General features: G+C 42.5%; 1 protein-coding gene across 2 annotated transcripts in view; it reads left to right on the top strand.

Moving 5' to 3' along the window:
- Window positions 1–14817: 14817 nt before the first annotated feature.
- The window catches only part of CNR1 (cannabinoid receptor 1), a 28545-nt gene continuing 25502 nt past the window's right edge, over window positions 14818–17860 (top strand). Inside the window, exon 1 of one of the 2 annotated variants that reach the window (XM_060283630.2) lies at window positions 14818–15303. The gene's annotated coding sequence lies outside the window, so the exon portion shown is untranslated. Of the gene's footprint in view, window positions 15725–17860 lie in introns of both variants that reach the window. The other variant, XM_060283628.2, reaches the window with a different exon arrangement.

The following is a 17860-nucleotide window of genomic DNA, read 5'->3' as shown; positions in this document are numbered from 1 at the left end:
CTAGATAATCAACTAGATTATCTTTCAAGAAAACTCTTTCAAAAATGAAAGCAAAGTAAACATATTTCCAGACAAACAAAAACTGAGAAAGTTTTCACAAGCAGACTTTCAATAAAGGAACTGTTAACTTCTAAACTACACCTAACACTTATATAACACTTATTATGTGCCAAGTTCCTTTTATTTATTAACCAATTGATCCTCAAGATAATCCTGTGCAGTAGCCACTATCATTATCCACATTTTACAGAGATATTAAGGGCCAAGGTCATGCAGCAAGTAAATACCAATTCCAGGGCTTGAACTCAGGCATAGTACAAGTCTAAATGAAGGTGTATTTCAGGACAAAAGAAAATACTACATTATTAAAATAATAAGTAATGGACAAAGAAATCAGTAAATATATTAGTAAATATAAACTGATATTGTCCACATAAAATGGTAATACCAATAATGATGCTGTCCAATCTGTGGGGTTAAAAGTCATATAAAAATTGATAAAAATTTCATGTAAAAACTTCCAAACTCATTACGAGGCCACCATCACCCTGATACCAAACCCAGACAAAAATATCACACAAAAGAGAAAATTACTGGCCAATATCACTGGCGAAAATCCTCGACAAAATACTAGCAAACTGAATCCAACAATACGTTAAAGGGATCATACACCATGATCAGGTGGGATTTATCTCAGGGATGCAAGGATTTTTCAGTATCTGCAAATCAATCAATGTGATAAACACAGTAACAAATTGAAGAATAAAAACCATATGATTATCTCAACAGATGCAGAAAAAGATTTTTGTAAAGTTCAACATCCATTTATAATAAAAACCTCCAGAAAGTGGGCATAGAGGGAACATATCTCAACATAATAAAGGCCATATATGACAAACCGACAACCAACATCATACTTAACAGTCAAAAGCTGAAAGCATTTCCTCTAAGATCAGGAACAAGACAAGGATGCCCACTCTTGCCACTTTTATTCAACATAGGTTTGGAAGTCCTAGCCAAAGCAATCAGAGAAAAAAAGAAATAAAAGGAATCCAATTTGGAAAGGAAGAAGTAAAACTGTTTGCAGATGACATAATACTATACATAGAAAATCCTAAAGATGCCACCAGAAAACTATTAGAGCTCATCAACGAATCTGGTAAAGTTGCAGGATATAAAATTAATATACAGAAATCTGTTACATTTCTATATACTAATAACAAAATATCAGAAAGAGAAATTAAGGAAACAGTCCCATCTACCATCACACCAAAAAGCAACCTAAATGTCCATTGATAGGTGAATAAAGAAAATGTGGTATATACATAAAATGCAACATTATTCAGCCTTAAAAAAAGAAGGAAATCCTGCCATATGTGACAACAGATGAAACTTGAGGACATCGTGTAAGTGAAATAATCTAGCCATAGAAGGACAAATAGTGCATGATTCCACTTCGATAAAGTATCTAAAATAGTCAAACTCATGGTAGCAGAGAGCAGAATGGTAGGTGCCAAGGGCCGAGGGGAAGGGGAAATAAGGGATTGCTAATCAAGAGGTATACAGTTTCAGTTATGTAAGATGATTAAGTTCTAGAGATCTGTTGTACAACATTGTGCCTAAGTTACAATACTGTATTGTGCACTGAAAAATCTGTTAAGAGGGTAGACCTCATGTTAAGTGTTCTTAGCACAATACATTTTTTTTTTTTAATTGAGAAACCTTTAGGGAGAAACTGATATATCCATCATCACAGTGGAAAATTTCAACACACCTCTCTCAATTATTAACAAAACAAGCTGACAAAAAATTAGTAACGCTATGGAAAACTTGGACACCAAAATTAACAAGCTTGGTCTTTTGGACGTATATAGTACAGTGTGCCCACTATTTACCACATTTACAAGTGTTGACCATGTTCTCAGCCATAGAACAAGTCTCAATAAATTTCCAAGAGTTTGTGTCATATAATCAGGTTCTCTGACCACAAACAATGCAATTAGGTTCAACATCCATAACAAAAAGATCAATTTTTAAAACTCTCCATTCTTGTATTTGGTAAGTAAACGTTCTAAAAATGCATAGTGCAAAAAATAAATAAAAATGTAAATTTATTTTAAAACACACAGAAATAATAGAAAATGAAAGCAACATATCAGTGCCCATGGGATACACTGAACAGGTACTTTAAAGGAACTGTATAGGACTTCCCTGGTGGCGCAGTGGTTAAGAATCCACCTGCCAATGCAGGGGACACAGGTTCAAGCCCTGGTCGGGGAAGATCCCACATGCCGCGGAGCAACTAAGCCTGAGCACCACAACTACTGAGCTTGCACTCTAGAGGCCGTGAGCCACAACTGCTGAGGCCATGTGCCACAACTACTGAAGCTCGCGTGTCTAGAGCCCGTGCTCCGCAACAAGAGAAGCCGCCGCAATGAGACGCCAGCAAACTGCAACGAAGAGTAGCCTCTGCTTGCCACAACTAAAGAAAAGCCCACATGCAGCAATGAAGACCCAGTGCAGCCAAAAATAAATAAATTAATAAATTTTAAAAAAAAAGGAACTGTATAGCTTTAAAGTATTTATTAGAAAAAAAAGACTGGAAAATTAAGAGATTAAGTATCCACTGTAAAGAAGTTGAAAAATGTAAATTCAAAGAAAGTAGATAGGAAGAGCTAATACAGATAAGAGCAGAAATTAATGAAATTATATAGGTAGACATAAAAATAAAGCTACGATTGCTAATAAGGAAAATCTCTACAATCTATTATTAAATAAAAAAGCATGGTGAAGAATCACATAAACAATAAGATCAAGGTGGTGTAGGAAGTAAGATTATACATTTATATGTATAAAATATCTTTAAAGATAGGAGACAACAAATGATCATTGTTTCTGGAGATTGGAACTAGGTTTGCGGCAAGGAGGAAGACTTCATTTCCATTCAACATTGAGTTGGAAATCCTAGATGGTATGGCAATAGGTGAAAGAAATAAAAGCAGAATGACTGGAAATGAAAAAAAACAAATTCACCCTTACTTGCCTATGATATGATTGTCTACATAGAAAATCCAAAAGAAGCTACAGACAAATTACTAGGCTAAATAAGAAGGTTTAGCCAAGTGATGGGATATGCAATCAATATATAAAATTCATTGCATTTCTATAAATACACAGAAAAAGTAACTTTTTGAAAAAAGAGACATTTATAGTAGCAATAAAATACCCAGGAAGAAATTTACCTAAACTAATCATTCTATGTAATTCCTTCAAGATCTCAACAAGGTACACAGAGAAAATTGACTAGCTAATTCTAAAATTTATATTGGAAAGCAAAGCATGAAGTATAGCCAAGACATTCCTGTAGCAGGATGAAGTTAGAATTTCTATGTATTGAAAGACTGTAAAGAAAGTAAAAAGCCAAGCTACAAAATGGGAGAAGATAGTTGCAACACATGTAACCAATATCACACGATTATCCAGAATCAATTTCTTTCTCACCCTCATTCTCTCTCTTCCACAAATCAATAAGAAAACAACAAACTACATCCTATATATACAATAAAAATAAGCAAAAGACATGGACAGGAATTTCACAAAAGGGGGAATAGATACGTGTATAAACATATGAAATATGTTCAACTTCAATGGTAATCAATAAAAGTCATATTAATATCAAAATGTATTGAAAAAGAATAGATACATGTAAAATGTATAACTGAATCACTCTGCTGTACACCTGAAACTAATACAACATTGTTAACCAACTATACTCCAATATAAAATAAAAACTTTTAAAAAAGTGCAACTACTAAATTAGAAAAAAATTTAAAATCTGACAACACCAAGTTTTGATGGTGATGTGAAGCAAGCAGAAGTATTCTACACTGAATATAGGAGAGTGAAGAGTACAGGCATTTGGGGAAAATAATTGGGCATTATAAACACAAGTCAAATATGTCCATACACTATACGCCAGCATTTCCATTCTTAGGTATATTTATCCATGAAAAACTCTTATATCTTACCTGGAGACGTGCACAAGAATGTTTATAGCAACAAGCATCCTTCAAAAGAAAATAGTTAAAATCACTGGGGTGTGTTCATACAAAGATATACTATTCAGAAGTAAAAATAAATACAACTATTAAAAAAACCAAGCTGGATAAATTTTGTCTACATAATACTGAGGGAAATATGCAATCTACAGTACCATATTTCTATAAATACTGAAAATAGTATTTTTGGTGATAAATATGTGATTTAAATTTATTGAAGAAGAAAACAAGCAAGGCATGATAATACGAATGTCAGGATGTCATTTACTCTGATGGGGGAGACGGCGTATGGGAAGGGAAAGGAGTTACAAATAGACATTTTAAAAAGTAAGTTGGCTCTTAAGTTGGGTAGTTATGTTCATGAGCATTTATTTTATTAATGTTTCATCATTTACTTATGTCACATATATTCTCTTTCTGCTACCAGGAAGTGAGGCATCTGTATGAGGTCTGAACGAGAGGGGATTCTCTGAATGCGGTCCAGGAGAGAGGTGCCCTGGGCAGCTGACAGGGCTGTTTCACTGCATCAGTAGGTTCTTGTAATGGACGTGGCGGTTTCAGGCTACCTTAGCTTCATGACAGCTGCTGGTAAGGTCACCAAACCTCCTTCCTAGGTTCTCATGCCTACCAGCTCCCTTCTGATAGTAATTTAACTTCCTGTGCTCTGAAAGAGACTGTGCTGATCAGAAGAATCACAAGTGTGCATTCTCATCATTCATTGTCATTTTAGCTTACATACATCAGTCTCTTGCGAGTTTGGCTACCATAAGGCAGCATCTCTTAGGGATCTAGAGCAATTAAGGACCTAAGGACAAGCTGGTGTTCCTCATGCAGAGCTAAGGGTCAGACCACAGCCCACGGAGCCTGCATCAAGGTGCTGCCACCCTGACTATTCAGTCTCATTCCACACCATGGTTTTTTAACTCTCTCAGATGGAATCATAACATTTCCATACAATGTGAATTTTGTTCATGACTCCAAAAGAGTTTTGTCTTACATGAGATAAAAGAAATGTGTTTCATTAGGTTCCTATATAAGACATGCAATGTCTTATTTTGGGGGGAATGTGTGGATACATATTTTAATTCATTTACTTTTATTGAGCACCTACCTAGCAAGCTCTATTCTAGGCTTTGAGGTTACAAGTTTCCTACTCACATATGACAGCTATGTTCTAGTGGAGTGTAACAAATAAAAAGGAATTGTCTCTGCACTAACAATGTGCTTTTGGGCTTCCCTGGTGGCGCAGTGGTTGAGAATCTGCCTGCCAATGCAGGGGACACGGGTTTGAGCCCTGGTCTGGGAATATCCCACATGCCGCGGAGGAACTAGGCCTGTGAGCCACAGCTACTGAGCCTGCGCATCTGGAGCCTGTGCTGCACAACAAGAGAGCCCGCGATAGTGAGAGGCCCACGCACCGCGATGAAGAGTGGCCCCCGCTTGCCGCAACTAGAGAAAGCCCTCGCACAGAAACGAAGACCCAACACAGCAAAAATAAATAAATAATTTTTTTTTTTAAATGTGCTTTTAGGGAAATTAAAAGACAAACATGGATAAATATTTTTAGAAGTATCATTAGCATGAGATGAACTTTAAGCAGCCATAAAGGAAAAAAGTAACACAGTAAGGTTAGTAGCATTAGCATATATAATTACATGAATATCGAGGATGTATTTTTAGGTGATGTATTCCGTTTAAAGTGAAATCAGATTGTATGATATTAATCATACTTGTAAAATACACACAAATACTTATGTATAGGGTTCGAGTAACCAGTTTAGACAAATATGCTCCAAATATTAATGATCATTTCTGGGTAATCAGATGAATTACTTTAAATTTTATTATTCATACTTTACATTTTTTACAATAAGCATTTATTACTTTTATAATGAGAAAAAAATCTATGGCACTATTTCCAATTGAAAAGAATAACAATAGCAACAACAATTCTCTGCTCGCTTATGAAGATTTTACTACCCACCTACTTCTAGTAGTGGAGAGAATTTTCACTGATCTATGCAGCCTCTCGTCCCCTGTGACCAGTGACACATGTTCTCTAGATACTGGGCAGGTCTCAGGGCAGTAAGCGAGCATCTTCATGTTATTACTCCTTTTCATATGCTCACGGTCACTAGGTTGGCCAGTTTGCTTTCTCCTAGAAACAGAGAGAAGCTCTTCTGCCCACAGATTGCACTGTCCCTCTGGAGAGGGCTGGGCAGAACTGTCTTGGCTGGGCTGGTTCACTGGAGCTGCTGTGTAGGATTGGAGTAACTAACTTCCTGTGGGTTCAGGGGCCTGGAGGGTGAAGAAGGGATCCCAGAGCCTAAGCAAACTCAGACGCCAAATGGGCCAGCAGGTCCCTCTTGAACCGGGGAATGTGAATGTTCCCCAGCACAGTGGGTTCCATCCCTGGCAGACACAGTGCCTCTTTTTATGACAAATATTTTGTAGTATAACCTTAAGTAAAGTGAAATAGAATTTATAGATAGTATAATTTACTATACACATACTTTAAAAAAAAATGAACATCACACCCTAAACACAATATAAAAGGAACCAAAAGGCAAGTAATTTATAAAATAAACATATATATCATTATGTATAAACTTGGGTATAGTGGTAGCATAGTCAGATTACAAATAGAATCACTGTGAACGCACTAGTTATAAATAGAGACCAATAAAAATATGTTGGTTTAGGACTTAAAATGCCACAGTGACACAACTTTCCAAAACGTTTAACTGTCTATTTACATCGTGGCTGTATTCCTGGAATATTCAATGTATATTGAAAACACGACAAAGGAAAAAAAAAACCAAAAAACTGTGGATGAATTTATATGTACAATGTAGCCAGGCTCTGGGCCCAGGATAACAAAGATTCTTCATCAACATGAATGCCCACCAAAACATTTGTAGATTGTGTGGGACACAGGACAATTGTTCATTCGGTGAGACTGCCCTATGCACTGCAGCATGTCTAATGTCCCAGCCCCTTATTCCGCCCTCCCAATCATTGTGACAACAGAACACCCTTTCTCCTACAAATTTCCAAAGCCTCTGCAGGGCAGTACTCATCTACCATCTTTGAGCTGGCCCAAAGCTGTTGGAGAGATGGGGCCAGACTGAGTTCTCACTTCACTGTAGCTGTGCGTTTATATGGATTGATCACGTCCATTTAAAAGGCTTAGGATACAGTTGACATTTTCTTTCAACATTTGAAATACACAAAACTTTCACTCCAAAATTCCATTCCTAGGACTTTGTCTTTTCATTCACTCAAGCAATTCTATATACAAACAATGGATAGAAGGATATATATCACCCTTAACAGCAAATGCCTTTGAGTGAAGAGTTGGGAGATTGGGGTATGAGATGCAGACTTTGTACTTTCTATCACATAATTTTTCATTTTAATGAGTATGTTTCACTTTTATGAAAACAGTAGTTTTTTGAATGCCATTTGTACTCAAAAATAATAATAAAGGCTGAGAATGAAATGATCAGCTTGAGTAGTGACCCAACCCATTGAGTACATTAGACCCAACGTATTACTGTAATGTCACTAAAAGGTGTCATCTTGACATTGTGTTGTCTTTGAATCATTTTCTTAATAAAATAAAATGAAATGTCCAACTTTACCTCAGTGTGCTCTCACTTTCAGGGTTATTGTTAGACCAGTTTGTTCCTGTGAGGTCTCTTAGAGCAGAAATGAATTAGTTAAGAGCTGCTTACACGGAATATGCCAGGAATTCTCCAAAGTCACCCTTGGGGCTGCCTGTGAAAGCTGAGGACTATTACCAGCTTCATATTAGGCAAAGTGTCAGATCACAAATTTCACAGACCATTGCAAATTTCTCATTTTCACTATTTAAGGGACTCTAAGAGATATTGATATTGTAGAGAAATCTTTCTTATTTTCTACTTTCCTCCTGTTTCTTTTTTCCTTGTTTCTTTTTCCTTTCTTATCTCTCCCACCTACCCACCCAACAGACTCCTTATTAACAAAAATGTCTATTAAAGGATTAGAGAACTAGAGAAAGGGGAAATGAAAGCCTTCCTCTAGAAGGTGACAGAGCAGTGGAGGCATGGCCTTGACATTGGGATTCTCCTCATAACAGATCATGATAGAAAACTTCAAAACTGAAGCTTTTTTAAAAATGCCATTTACTGATGGTTCATTTTACCCTTTTATATTCTTTAATAACTTTGACAGTATAAAATTGTCACATGATTTCTTTTTCTAGACTGTTGAGTTGATACATTGGATCATATCTGGCAAATTATTAACAGCTTTTAGATTAACTTCTCATATGAGATTTCTACCCTTCCAGTTGTTCTTCTGATGCCTGAAAACCACACACTACATGGAGATGAAGTTACTCTTATTTTACTCAATCCCTACTCTAGGGAGGATGTTAGTTATACTGCCTTAACACTCAGCAACCAGTTTTGAGGAAAGTTTTATATATATATATATATATATATATTTTTTTTTTTTTTTTTTTTTTTTTTTTTTTTGCGGTACGCGGGCCTCTCACTGTTGTGGCCTCTCCCGTTGCGGAGTACATGCTCCGGACGCGCAGGCTCAGCGGCCATGGCTCACGGGCCCAGCTGCTCCGCGGCATGTGGGATCTTCCTGGACCGGGGCACGAACCCGTGTCCCCTGCATCGGCAGGCGGACTCTCAACCACTGCGCCACCAGGGAAGCCCGGAAAGTTATATTTTTATAGGAGTAATAAATTGCACATCTTCCAGATTTTTAAGCATAAGGAAAGTATATCCCCTTGACTGGAAAAAGTGACCCCCAGTGGGCAACAATTTGCAGCAAGCAGTAGCGATAAGCACAGGTGGATCAGTCAATTCACCAGCATAGAGAGATATACCATCATGCCAGGGACTGAAATTCCTTTCAATGTACATAATTATCTGTTACCTCTGTCCAGTATTCTTGCCTAAGAGTCTTCAACTTGGTTATTAGCACACTACATCCTCTTCTCTGGGGCTTAGATACAAAATCAATGCCTTCGCAGCTCTAAGATTCATTATTTATTATATTCTCTCGACATGAGCAGAATAATTAAAATATTCTATGTAATCTTATACAACTGAGAAATCAGTGAACCATTATATCAGATAAATTATCAATGGTAATAAAATCTTTCAGTGAATTTTTCTTAAAGCTTTTTCCAATGTGTTTCTACCTTTATTGTCTTGTTAGCCATTTTCAATGACAGTGTAAAAGAATTTAGGCAAATTAGTGGTACTCGCATCTCACAGAATAGAAAAGTGAGGTCCAGAAATGGTAAGCGATAGTCTGGGTCATTGGTGCCATACCTTTGGATTCAAATCTATATCCGCAAGATGTTCTGGTCTCAGATCTCACCTGAAATTAGAAGACAGTAGGATCCTTTCAATTCTTCAGTGCTGTTGAAACAATAAAGTCTGAGCTGTACCTGTTTGTTTAACGTGTTTTGGATTCAACAGACAAGACAACAAACCTACAGACTAATCATACACCCCATTGGCTTTTGCCAATTCTCATTTTTACTGGCAGCTGCATTTCAAGAAAAAGCTGGTGAACTGCAGGCAGTGGCTAATGGGGACCTCTCTGGGTATCGGTACATCCAGACCACCACAGAAAGCAGATAACCGGCGGCGTCTGTTTAGAATGGGAGCAACAGCAAAGAAGTGTCAGCTGAGCCCCAAGAAACCCTCAAAAGGTGAACACTTTGTTTACGAATCAGCTGCCCGCCCTCTGGTTTGAGAATTAAAGAGCCTCCAGCCATACTCTGGTCCTCTCCAGATAGTGAATACAGATGCAGCTACAATATAACAATAGTAGTGAGAGCAAGAAAAACAGCTGTCGTTTATTGAGAGCCTAAATTCCAGGCACCAGCCTGGGAGTTTTATGTTTATTATTTCTTTTAATCCTCATAACCCAAGACAGATAGTCGTTTTTTCTTCTAAGTTCCCACCTGAAGTTGAAAGAACCATGAAGAACACTGAGAAGAGAGTTTACTCAGAAGGCAGGTCAAGTGACTATTTAAGGTGTACATATTTTTAGCACTATTTTTCTATTATTTGCCATATTTTGATACGATAATACTGCTGCTTGCCCTATTTTTTTCACAAGGAAACATTTAGACATATAATGTTTGCAGCCTTTTTAATCATAGAGTTTTTTGTTTTCTTTTTTAACATCTTTATTGGGGTATAATTGCTTTACAATGGTGTGTTAGTTTTTGCTTTACAACAAAGTGAATCAGTTGTACATATACACATGTTCCCATATCTCTTCCCTCTTGCGTCTCCCTCCCTCCCACCCTCCCTAATCATAGAGTTTTGATGACTATTTTGCAAGAGTTTAATCAGGGGGGAACAAAAGCTTTATGAACCTGTTTTCTCACTCCCCTTATTTGCACTATGTGCTTATTTATTATCTGTTAGAACGAACTCCTCATATGGTTTGAAATGAAAGGATGATCTATCTCCTCATTACCGATCCTCTGCTTGGTGATGAAAAACAAAACAAAACATACGGACAAAGGAAAAATGCCTTCCTGTCATTTCTCAGCCTTCCTTGCTGCTTCTCAGCTGGGACGTTCAAGAGTGGGGTTTAATGAAAGAAGGTGAGAAGGTGAAAAAAAAAAGCCCTAACGAGCATGTGTTTAGTTATATGGAAAGATCACTGAGACACGGCAGTGATTTTCTTTGTGCCTAACATAATGCAGTGTCCCCCAAGGTCAAAGAAGCCCATCATCCTTCCTTCCCCACCCCTTCATTTCCTACCCTGGCAACCAGCTCCTCCACCTACAGCATATAACATAAAGTTTAATTTCTGATGGTGGAGTGAAAAAGAATGTCATTCCCCATCACCAGCTTGTAGCTCTTGAGAAACACACAGAAGTGGCGCGGGAGGGTCTTTCGGTTGCTTGCATCACTGGCTGAGCATCTCATGAGTGCACATTTCAGATCTCAAGCTTGGGATGACAGATACCCAGCCCAGTCTGCAGGCTCACTCACACTCACCCTTTACATTGGGAATGAAGAATAAACTCCCATCTCACAATGCAGAGCCACTGAAAAACACACTGCTTTAATGCTTCGAAGGAGAGCCAATAATAACTGTCGAACTCTAAAGCAACGCGCCGAATGAGAATGAATCCTGTCGTCATAACATCATTCTGAAAATGTCTTTAATCACCGAGCGTTCCAATCCTGTGGTGTGAGCATCACACTGAAAATACAAAAAAAAAAAAAAAAAAATACCCTAAAAACAAAAACAAAGAAACCAACCACATGAAGCCCAAACTCAGACAGAACTCCCAAACTCTAAGAGAGAGTGATGTTTTTGCTTCCACTTCCCAAATCAGGAAACCATTACTCATCAATCCCAACAGATCACTCCTTTAGGGAGTGGGCGAGAGGTACGACAAACCAAAACAAGCAAAAAAAGAAACTGTGGAGTACGGCTCCTTTCGGATCAGCATCTAACTCAGGGAGGCAGAACGTGCTTCTCTAATGTTCTATGTCCAGTATAACTATCAATACTTTGGCAGAAATTAATGGAGATCTCTTTTTCTTTGAAGTTGAAATATGCAGCCTGAACTGTGCTCTCATCCTCTACATTGCACTGAGTGAATAACCTAAATTACACAGAATGGCAGTAAATTGGCTCATCATAGAGCCCTGTTCTAATTTTAAAAGGATAAGAAACTAAAAAACCAGACAGCCTCACACGTAGCAATGCAGGGACTAGTGAAGCCCGCTAAGGGGCTCTCAGTGTCTTTCCCCAGAAGGTCATGGGTTCAAATTCAACCTAGGTCTGTGATGACCAAGGACCATTCAATGTCTTAGGTTAAATATATGTGTGTCTTCAACATAATGTTCCCAAAAGAATGCTGACAGCTTGCATCTGTCATGCTTGCTGACTCTCTCATGAGGACAGTGGCTGGCCAACCACATGTGGAAACTAAATCACTTCCTCCCATATAAACGTGATCCTTGCCAAATGTGAACTCCGAGGCACCAAGGAGCATCTTGCTTTCACGCTGTCTGCTGTCTGCCCATCTTCCAGCTCCAAGGGAAAAGTAGAGCCACTCTTTGACTGACAGTCCAACACCTTGATGAGCCCAGGACAGGCTTTAAATTTTAAAGACTTACAAGCATGTCCACAAGAAAGGTATTTTCTAAGCAACATAATAACTGTCTCAGTTTCAACAAAGCATTCACTCACGGTGATAAAATGCCAGGTCACAAGTCAAATTTTGACTCCATTACTGAGCATTATCCTTGAGCTCCAAATGGAAAGTCAGTACAATTCACCAGCTGTCAGGCTCCAGCCTTCCCCTCGCCCTGAACAACAACAGACTAACAGGCTAAACAGTTATAGCTGCTGGAGTCACTACTTGATTAGATTCTTAATGAGTGTCTCTGTCCACAGGTCACTTCAGCCAGTCACTCAACAAATAGACTTCAAGTCATTTTGGATCCCAGGTTTCTGCTTGGAATTTCATAGAATTCAGAAGAGATCCCCCATCAATCAAAAGAGATTTAGGATGACTTAGAGACAATTAAGGTAATTAGATTGCTCCTCTTTAGGAGAAAGCAAAAGTCGGTGTGGGTGAGCTGAGATATGAGATTTCCACAGAATTCCTTCCATAGGTTGTAAATGGTTTCCACCCTTAGATTTTTGATGTTCAGCACCAAGGAGTAGATTGGTAAGTGGGAGAATGCCCTATAAGGGGCACCCCCAGGATGTGTCAGTGTTGTGTATCCGAGGGATGCTAAAAACCTCGGCCAGCCCAAGAGCATAGATTGCCAGGCTACAGGGAAAGACGGCAGCACCCACATGAAATCCTATTGCCTAAAAGCCCTCCAGGAGCCCAGCTGCCTAGCTTTTCCTGTCACCTGAAAGATGACCTCATCATAGCCAGAAGAAGATCTGCCTAGATCCTCTCTTTTGAATACCAGTGATCATCTGAACCTATGCTACCAGGAAGTGGCAGACTTTGAAGTTATTTCTTGTCAAGTCACCGGGTCACCTGGGAAATTAGAGTCTGTAAGGTCACAAGGGGGGCAAAACTTGGCGAATATTTCCTCCTGCCAAGGGTGTGAGGTGAAGGTAAAATTAACAACCATGACCCCTAAAAAGAAAAAAAAAAGGAACAGATGCTGAAGCGCCTCCCACCCCCCTTGTAAATCTCTAGGTGGAGCTGTGTCCGCAGTGCCAGTGGGTTGAAGCTGGCTTCTTCTGGCAGGAGCAGAGTCTGCCTGAGGCATCAGGTTTAATCCCACATCTACCCAACCTCCATCGACCGATGGGTCCATCAGATCTTTATTTATGACTTATTCCATCTACCTACCTAGTAGAAATTGATCATTTCAGCTGTGAACTCTATCGCAAATGGTCATTTTTCTGATGGAGAAATGAAAAATACTTTTTCTAACCTAAAGCAGTCTAGGGGGATTTTCAGAGACTTCACTGGCGCTCTGTGCCTTTCCAGGATTTGGCCTGATTTTCCCAAAAGGCGCTCAACAGCCTTCTCTCCTCCAGGACTCTGGACTCACCATCCTTGGGCTTCCTCCGCACCAATTTTCCTCCCTTCCTTGCGAGGCTGGCTTTTCCGGATTCTCACCACGTAGTCCAAATATGGGGCCCAGATATGTGTCGATTGCTGTTGGTCTCTGGGCTCGGGCAAGAGGAGAGTGAAGGTCGGTACCAGAGCGAGTGTAGGATGAAGACTGGGGCAGAATTTGCCAGATGCCCAGCGGGGTGTCATAAGATGAACCCCGAAGTGGCCACAGAGAGGAGAGTTTGGGAACTGAACCAAGAGTTTTCAGCGGGGCTCCTGGGGAAGGATTGACATGGCGCCATCCATCAGGTGGAAACCATGAAGTCCTCCCCCGACCCAACGCCAGAGAGATAAAGATGTCTAAATAACCAGGGTCGCTGCCACAGCAACACTGCCCGGGCCCCGGGGGGAGGAGGAGCGCCTTTTCTGCTGAAGCCACGGCTGGGGCTTGTTTGTAGGTTCGCAATTCACCATGATAAATGTAAAGACCAATTAAGGTTTGATCCGTGCACACAGGAGGCAGACGGCGGCTGATAGTGGAACCAATTAACGAGCATGTCCCCTAATTCCTGCCGCGGCCGCCGGGCGCACCGAGGATCCCCAGGCGCCTGAGGCGGCTGCCCCCGAGCTCCGCGCGCCCCCCGCCAGGCCCTGGAGGGGGGCGTCCTCCTCCAGCTAGAAGGTGCAAGGAGCGGGTCCCCCGGGCGGCTGGGGAGGGGGCGCGCCGGGCAGGGAGGCGCAGAGCCAGCCGCCTACGGAGCCCAACTGTTTGCAGCCGGGGCCGGGCGGGTGGGGCGCGCCCTAGTGGTCCACGCCGGGCGGGGATGGCGGGGGCTGGTGGCGGCGCCCGGCGCGAAGCCAGGCGGTGCCCGAGGGCGGAGGACAGGTGGCCGCGTGGCCGCCGCCAGGTAGCAAACGGATCGGAGGCTGCGCGGTGCGGTCCCCAGCCTTTGCCTGCCCCCGGGCCCGGTTCGTGGCCGGCCGCCGCGGGGGGCGGCCTGGAACGGGGCGTGGGGGGGCTGGAGGCCGCACCCCCGGTCCTGGTGCGCCGCCGCCTCAGCACCCCCCTCCCCAGGTCCCCCCTTCCCTTCAGGCTCAGCCCGCTGGCCCAGACGTGACCCCCGCACAAGGTGCTGGCGCTGCCGGGGCGCGTGTGATTAATGGCCCGAGGTCGGGGACGGCACAGGCACGAGCCCCTTCTTGGCTCGGCCAGGGTGTGAGGGTATCCGGGAGGAGAGCCAGGTCATGGCGGTGGGGGCCCTGGGGACCGCGGCGGCGGCGGCGGCGGCGGAGGAGGAGGAAGAGAAGTAGGTGACGCGGCCCGGAGAGGCTCGTCCCCTCTGGCCCCGGGGCCGGCGCCGCGGCGGATCCCCAGCGCCAGCAAAGTTTGGAGCCACGGGCGCCGCGCGCCCGTCCCTCCCCGCACAGTTCCCTCGGCGGTGTCTGTGCCGCCGCTGCTGCCAGGGCAGGACAAAGGCTCATTAACACGTGATGGGACCGCGCTTCATAAATGGGACCGGAGCGAGAGGGAGCCAGAGACAGAGCGCGAGCGGAGGGAGAGGCAGGGACCGCACGAACCGACCAGGCGACGGGCGCCCGGGCTGGCGGAAAACGGTGGGCCCGGCGGGGCGAGCGGGAGGAACCAGCGAAGAGCCCCGGGAAGGGGTGAGGCTCGCGGACGGAGGGGGCGCCAATCCCGATCTCTGTCGCGGGCGGGCGCTCGAGGCAGGGGACGCCGGCGCGCGGGCTGCGCGGACCGACCGACTTACTGACCGACCGACGGAGGCACACCCCGCTCCACCCACCCCACCCGGCCTCGCCCGCATCCCCGCGCCGGCGCCGCCTCCCTCTCGCGACTCCCTCGGCCACCCCTTCCTGCTCCACTTCTTTTCCGCCTCCGCCTCTGCTCGGCTCCCGCGGCGCCAGTGCCTTCCCCTGGCCCGGGCGGGGTGCCTCGGCTCCCGGCAGAGCTCTCCGTAGAGTCGGGGCGGGGGGCGGGGACGTTTCGTTCTAGCAGAGAAGCAGCCCTGCGCTGGGCAAGAGGTGCCGAGGGAGCTTCTCCCGCGAGGACCGGGGGATGCGAAGGGTAAGACCTGGCAGAGTTGCGTTTGTAAATACTTCTTCCGCCTCCCGCCCCCTCGGGTGCTGACCAGTGTGGTCCCCAAGTGTCCTTCGTGGAGTTCTTATTCCGTGTGAGCGAATTGTGCATCGGTGTTTACTAAGCCGTAGAGCCCCAGCCTGTTAACTGTGGTCTGTGCTACTTCTGGAGGTTTCTACCATTTACTAGTTATTGAATGTGTGTGCACCTGGCTCTCTGTATGCACTGACGTCTGTTTGTGGAAAATGTGTAATTGTGCATGTTTGAAAAACGGGCGCTTGAGTTGGTACTTGATGCTTCTAAGCCATATCAACTAAGTCTTCCCGGAGAAATACATCGATCTCTGCACCAAACCTGAAAACTGTCTAAAGTCAAATATTAAATGTCATATAAAGGAATGTATATCAAATAATAAACTTTTGCATATAAAAATATAGCTACAGGAAACACTCTTCTTGGAGGAAAAATGAACGAGCATTTAGCTGATATCTCAATTTGAAGTGATGGAACCTTTTAATTCAGAACTAGCTGTTAGATGAAAAAAGTTGACGTTGTGTTTTTAAGAGACATTTCTTGCCAAGGCTCACAATCACAAACGGATCAGCTCCTGAATGAAAATGTGTTTTGCTATGACAGACGTGAGAAACTGTCATTTGGTCGTTTGAAAGTTTAGAAGCAACATGCATGTTTCTGATTTTAGTTTTTAATTAAACAGATGAGAAAAAAATTAGTCACCTTTTAATCATTGTGTCTCCCATGTTTTTTATTTCCCTTCAGATAAGTGCTGTTCTTGCCTTTGTTGTTGCTTTCTCGATGTATTAGCACCCTCGGGCATTTAATCCAATAAGAAATTAGGACAGATCTCCTGGTTTTAAAGGTGTTGAAATATATCTCAGTGGGTCCCATAACTTCTTCTCATTTTTAAGACCAAGTTAGTATCTTTTGAACAATAGGGGAAATGGAATCTCTCTGGGGAAACTCTATCAGTGGGTGACCACTGCCATCAATCGATTTTGCAGAATATTGAGAAGCTCAGAGCAACCAACCTTTAAGGTTCCCATAGGACTTTATCTGATTTAAGGTGTTGCTTTTCTAATCCCACCTACTGACAGTTTGCAAGAGAAGATATACTGATTGATTTTTCTCTGTCCTTTTTTTCCTGGTACTCCTTGCCCCTCCCCCGCTCTCTAACTCAGTTAAAAGCCGTGTTCTCAAAATAAAAGGCCACGTATAGTTTCTTAAGTGAGACAGATTATTTTCTGCTTATCCATACTTGAACAGGATCCACGCACCTCCAGAATTTTAAACGTTGCATACTGCAGGCGGTTTCTGTAGGTACAATAGCCGTTACCACTGTTGGGCAAGACGCTTGGACGTGGTTTTTAAAAACAAATCCATGTTTAGGTTATCAAGAGAACTTACTGTAAACGAACTCTTTTTGTTCCAAAGATGTCTCCCACTCCTGGCAAGGAGCAATCCTGGCTGAGGTAGGTATCAGAGTGTCTGATGGGGAAAGGTCTCATTGTGTTCCTTAGTCTCCCTGGGGGTAACATGATGCCACAGGGGGCAACTGCTCAGTTTTGACCTTTCAAAAATAAAATTACTATGCTTGCATACTCGTTGTTAGGAAGGCAAATTATATTCATGACACCCCCCCCAACTTTTAATAGATAGCATCAGTACATGTGCATATAAAAAGAATGTTATGCCTAGTCCCTTAAACAAGCCCTAGGTGATATTATTTACTTTGGTGTGTGAAGTTTCACCTTCTAGTGAAAAATCTGATCTCACGTTGGAGTAGTGCTTGGCTTTGTTTGTTATCTATCCACTGTTTTCTTTTTCTGTTACCCTTTTCCCAGTGGACCACATGCCTCTCTGTGTCGCTTGTGAGATTGTTCTTCTCTAATAAGCCTAGCTGCAGGATCAGTGTGTTCTTTTTGGCATTTCAAAATGTTAAAATAGTGAAATTGTTAAATGTTACCAAGACGAAACTGCTGGGAATGAAATTCTCCAGAAGAACCACTACATTTGTGGCCTATCACAGTCCCTTCCAAAAGAAAACTCCTTGAATCGGTTTACCTATTTTCTCAAGAAAGAAGCAGTCCCAGTGATTGTGTTGATATG

The sequence above is a fragment of the Globicephala melas genome, chromosome 14 (assembly GCF_963455315.2).
Source record: "Globicephala melas chromosome 14, mGloMel1.2, whole genome shotgun sequence".
Taxonomy (NCBI): Eukaryota; Metazoa; Chordata; class Mammalia; order Artiodactyla; family Delphinidae; genus Globicephala; species Globicephala melas.
This window is presented reverse-complemented; position numbering and strand designations above follow the sequence as displayed.